Here is a 6,036-nt window from a genome sequence, read left to right as displayed (position 1 = left end):
ATTCTAGGTATATATAGGAATTTAGTAAATTTGTTGAACACAAAATACATTGTTAAAAGTCTATTGCTTATCAACATATGAGCCAAACTGAAAATTACAATTTAAATTAAAGATAGGGTTTAAATGTACTTTTGTTTTTTTGTTTGTTTGTTTTTTTTTTTCATTAATTTTTTTCCTTCTTTATTAATTTATTCTTGTTACATCTCAATGGTTATCCCATCCCTTGTATCCTCCCATTCTTCCCTCCCTCCCAATTTCCCCTTATTCCCCTCCCCTATGACTGTTCCTGAGGGGGATTACGTACTTTTGTTTTTTAAAAAATGAACTTCTTAAAGATTAGTTGAAGAAAATAATTCTGACAAATCAATGAAAAAGAAAAATGTCACTAAAATAATGACAGGAGCCCCAAGGACACATTTATTTCACAGAAGGAGCTTCTGCAGCATAGAACGGATCCTATGAAAACACTTCTCATTAGCAAGCTTCATGAAAATGAACCGCAATCCCTTTTTCATAACAGATTTGCAAAGCGTAGGTGTTGTTGAGCATATGGAACAGCTCGTGTACCTATGTGTGCCCGTTACTGCATAATCCTTCTCAGAAAACAGCATCGCATTCCTGGGAAAGTTGTCCTTGTGCTGTAAGTGCAGCTCAGTCATTCCGCCCTGGGTGCACATCCTGGAGACACATTTGGACTTGTACAAACATCCATCTACCAGAGAATGGCAAAGAACAAGAAATGATATGATTGATTACTGCATACCAAGACCGCACATCCTTTCATTTACTTATAGAAAACAGATAAATGCCAAGAGCATACAGCATGTTTCCATTTATGTAAAGTTTTAAAATGTAAGCAACCAAATACTATATTTAAGCATACACAGTTTATGAAGTAAAGCAGGGACATTATAGAGGGAACGATTCCGAACAGTAGTAGTGCCAGTTAAGGGGAAGGGTAGGGCGGGACTTGAGAGTGATGCTCAGGGAATTGGAAGGTAGCAGCTATGATTTTTCTTATTCTTCATTATGTATCCGGGCAGAGATTATTCAACTGGTATAAGAGCTGGATTCCAGCATCCTTAACTGGTCACACACAGCTACTTGAATAGTCCTTGGCTTATGATATTAATTCAACTATCTGTATTTTAGTTCCTTCTATATGGAGTTACTTCAACGTTGTTGTCATTGTTTTTGCTTGTGTGCCCTGTCTTGTGTTCCTTTGATCCTTGCTAGCCCTTTCGGGCTTATTGTTTTTATCATCTACCTTTTATTCCATTTTATCTTTTAGATACATATTTTTCAAGTTTTTCTGCCAGTGGTACTTAGAGACAATGTACCTCATGATGGGGGAAGGATGGTCTCCTATTAATATTTTATCATCACCTTGAAGTGATGTCAACCTGTAAAACTTTAACTTTTATCTCATTTTTCTTCCAACTTTGCGCTGCTGCTATCATAGATTTTCCTTTTCCATAGACAGTGATGCTGTTGTACTAAGTGTCTGGAACCGCCCACACAATTACCCAAGTCCACTTTTCTGTTATCCTCTAGTTTTGTGCATCCATCGGGGTTCCCCTTCCTTTAAGCCTGAAAAAACTTTAAATAATTTTTTGAAGTGTAGATGTTCTAGCAGTACATTATCTCTTTTGTTATTTACTTCCATTATTAAAGGGGATTTTTAACTGTTGTGGAATTTTAAGTTTGAAGTGTTCTTTTTTTTGTTTTTTTGTTTGGTTTTGGTTTTTTTTTAGACAGGGTCTCTCTGTGTAGCTTTGGCTGTCCTGGATTCACTTTGCAGACCAGGCTGGCCTTGAACTCACAGCGATCCACCAGCCTCTGCCTCCCGAGTGCTGGGATTACAGGCATGCGCCACCACGCCCGGCCTGGAAGTGTTCTTTTAATTGACAATTTAAGAGCTGGATGCATTTATGTGGTAATCTGCTTTCATTCCTGTTGCTTTGATGAAACACTAACCAACTGCAATTTGAGGAAAGAAAGAGCTTAGTTATAATTCCAGATTACAGTTCATCACTGAGAGAAGTCAAGGCAGGAACTTGTCTGTTGTTCTGGTGCTCTGCTCTGGGTATTCAGGTGTTAAATTCTGGGTCCCAAGATCTGGTTGTAGTCCACATGAGTGTATTCTCAAGTACACCAATCTATGCTGTGTAAACTCTGCTCCCCAACTATCTCTGATTGGTTAATAAAAAAGAGGCTAGACAACCTGAAATTGGGCAGACTAGAGGTAGGTGGGGCTTCCATTCCTGGGCTTAGGGTCTCAAGTTAGGACCATGAGGAAGGAGAGAGAAAGAGGAAGAAAAAAGATGATAGAGAGAAAGGACATGGGCTGATGATGCAGATGCAGCACAGAAAGGACCAATATTGGCAAGCAATTTGGAGCATGAGGCTGGGAAGTATCCAGACTAGCTTAGAAAACTGGTATAAACAACATCTGCCCAGTTATTGTGCTTAAATGTTGTTGAATAAACCAATAGGTCTTGATCTCAATTATCTGGGAGTTAGAACAGGTGAATAAAAGCATGCCTGAAATTAATAAATTTTCTACGTTAAGAACATGAGCAGCTAGACACATCACATGCAGTGAAAAGCAGAGAAAAACAAAGGCATTCATGTGACTTGTTCATTAGACTCAGCTACCTTTCTATACTCAGACTGATTTGGACCCAGCCCACTAAATGGTCCTAACCACATTCATGGTGGGTCTTCCAACTTCAGTCACCAATGAACATCATGCCCCACAGACATGCTCAAGGATCAGAGTGATCTAAGTAACTCCCCAATTGAATCTCTCTTCCTTGGTGATTCTAGATTGTGTCAACGTGACAATTACAACTAACCGGTACATGTACAGTGTACCCTGTGGCAATTTTAAGTATGTGTACAATGTGTAATGATCAAATCAAAATAATTAGCTCTTCTTCCTCCTTAGCCAGTTATCACTTTTTTCTGGAACCCTTTGAATTTCTATCATGTCGCTGTTTGTTTTATACATACATATATGGTTGCAAACTATAGTCATCATAGTGCTCTGTAGAACACTGGAACTCACTACTTATATCTTCATATTTTATGGGTGTTAGCTTTTTCTTTCAACATTTAAATTTTTCATTCCTTACCAATCTCTACAGTATCTACTAAAAGTCAGCATTATGACTTTTGAACTCACTGCTTCATTTTTTCTCTAGTTCTGTCTAATAGTTTATCAGTGATAATATTTTATGTGATTTTTATTATATCCTGGAGCTTTCTGGTAAAATTATCCCAACTTCAGTTATGTTCTTCCCTGCACTTCAAACTCTTTCAACAATACACTGTTTGCAGCTCACGTAACAAGCACATCAGTCACAATTTACAAAACTTTCTGATGAACTCAGACCTTTCAATTTATGGTTCTGAGAAGCTAACAATCTCTTGTAAAATATGGAGATGAAATTCCACATGGTTCTTTTATCATTCACTCTAAATCTAACTTATATTTCTCTTCCTCAACATTGCTTACTGTGAATCAATTGGGGGATGTCCCTCTGTTTAAATCACCTGAGTGCGTCCTTTAATTGGGTGATGACACCATTGTACCACACATACATGGCAGCCTCAACTTCTCTAACCCACTATCTACCATTCTTCTTGAAACTCTTAACGTTAAATCCATATTTCTGGCTTACTACCAAGCTCGCAACTGGAAGGCAAACCAGACTGTTTAATGCATTGGTAGTCATAGCACATTAGTATTCACATTAGTAGTCATAACACATTAGCATTCCTAACAATCACAACAAAAGCAGTGACACATGTGCTCCCACGAAACAGTGAATTAGCTGCCAGTTAGATGTTCCACATGGGTGTCTTTCACAGGCCTGCAAAGCTCATAGATTCCTTTCAAGTCACAGCCAAGCTTTGGTTTTTCTTCACTTTTTTCTGTCTCATTGTTGTTAGTGTAAGACAGATGCTCACTTGATTGATGTCTACTGCACATGTCCAAAAGCATTTAGCAAAAGCAGACTTCTGTCCACCTTAGAACACTGACCAACAAAGCATCCGTACGATTCATTGTTCATTATTTAAAATGGCAGAAAAAACCCCAGTGATGAGATGCTGCTAATTGTGTGGTAAGAAGAGAGCTCTGCCTGTGCATGTCACAGTATCCTCTACAGCCTCACAAATACTCCACTGCTTTGGTTTTTCAAATACTAATAAAAGTACTTCGCACGTGTTTAAATGTGCTTTCAATTGCTTTATTTCATTTTTTTTAAGTACAGATTACAATCTCATGTCTCTACAGGCAGGCAAGATATACAGCTCTTAAACTGTATGAAAACACAGATGTAAAAAGGCATGTGATTGCTGTTTTACTGCAGGATAGAACTCTTGTAGAAAGTAAATCACCATCTTCTAATTCAGCAATAGACACCATAATGCTGTTTGAGCCCTGATGTTGTTTCCCCGGTTCACGGAAGGTGTTCTGTGAGATTTCTTCAAGTGCAGATTCTGTTTTTATTTTGTTTTTAATGTTTTCTTTCGTTGCTTCTACATTGCCCCCTGACTCTTCTCACAGGAAACTTCCTGCCTCTGTGGCTGCCAGGACTGATACTCCTACCTGTGCATTTAGCAGGGCACCTTTAGTCAATAGCATTTGCATAGCTCTCCAGCCTCTCTCCTTCTAAAGAGTCGTCCACCTGGCTAGATGAACTAGCATGTACTTAATGGTTAGCTTCCTTCTTCATACCTATCTCAAGAGACACAAATGCAGGAGATTGTAGAGCTCAGGAACAGGCATCTTTCCACAAAGAGCATGGCCAAGGGACAGACATCGAACTTTCTCTGATGGAGAGACCTAAGTAGATTGGAGTCATTTCATCATGTATGTGTTCTTATAACACGGGGTGGGTGTCACTGAAGGGGTACAGAGTGGATGGCCTCTGCAGTCACCACCTCCCACTACTACACTCTACCCTAGCACCTCCCCGGACATAATGTCCTCTAAATGGAGGTCACATTGGTTATGCAGCAATGCATAAGGAAAAGTCATTGGAATTTGATCAGTTATATTTTTAAATGCAGTTGATCACATGGGCCTTTCCTTTGTTTCATAATTGTGCTAAATTATGTCAACTGATTTTTTTTTAATATGAATCCAAACTCAACTTCTGGGAATGGACCCAATTTTTATGATAAATGATCTTTTTTGCATATTTCTGAATTTGATATGCTAATATTTTGTTTAGGACTTTTACATTTGTGGTTTTTCTTCCTTGTTATGTCTCTAAGTCTTGGTATATATTATGTTGTACTAAAATAGACTTGAAAAATAGTTCTGTATTTTATTCTCTAAAGGGGTTTTTGTATACAGGATGTTATTTCTTACTGAACTATCTGAGGAATTCATGACAAGTGCCATGAGTTGTGTTGTATTGTTTTAAATCACTACTTTATTAAACATTTATTTGTTGATATTTATGATATGCTCTGTTTCAGAAATGTTTCAATTTCACTTACTTTAGTATATAAATTATCTATGTTTCTGATATCACTGTGTTTATAAGCGTCTTTCTTTTTTGATCAATTTCAGGTTGTTTTTCAATTTTTATTAAACTTTTCAAGGAATTGACACTTGGGTTTATTGATTTTTCTCTATTGCATACATTTCAAAATTACTATTTTAAATTTAAATTTCTGTCACCTCGGTTCCTCTAGAGAACCTGATTAATATGCAGGAAGAGATCAAATGGAGCAATAGAGGGAAGCGTGGGCAGACCCTATCCTTGGAAGGCAAAGCTTTGAGTGTCAAGCGGGGAGACTTGCACACTTCAGATGGTACAGTTGACACCTCCTTACATTGAAGCAAGAGTCAGACCATTGGTGGCTCGCTGGTTCTGAGGAATTAAGGCCTTCAACTTGCTGACAAAATAGTGTCACTCAGCCTCTGTAGTCATGTGAACCTGTTCTCAGATTTGCCCCTCCCTGTCTCTCTAGTTCTCTTGATGTCTTATTCCACAAAGCTCTGCCTACTCTGTG

The 6,036-nt window shown here is 38.1% G+C and overlaps 1 long non-coding RNA gene across 1 annotated transcript in view; it reads right to left on the bottom strand.

Moving 5' to 3' along the window:
• Positions 1 to 6,036, bottom strand: part of LOC311594887 — a 438,778-nt gene that overhangs the window by 80,868 nt on the left and 351,874 nt on the right. The window lies entirely within an intron of this gene.

The sequence above is a fragment of the Acomys minous genome (genome assembly GCF_964271855.1).
Source record: "Acomys minous genome assembly, chromosome: 3".
NCBI classification, from domain to species: Eukaryota; Metazoa; Chordata; class Mammalia; order Rodentia; family Muridae; genus Acomys; species Acomys minous.
The sequence above is the reverse complement of the archived record's forward strand: the minus strand, read 5'-3'. Positions and strand labels throughout refer to the sequence as shown.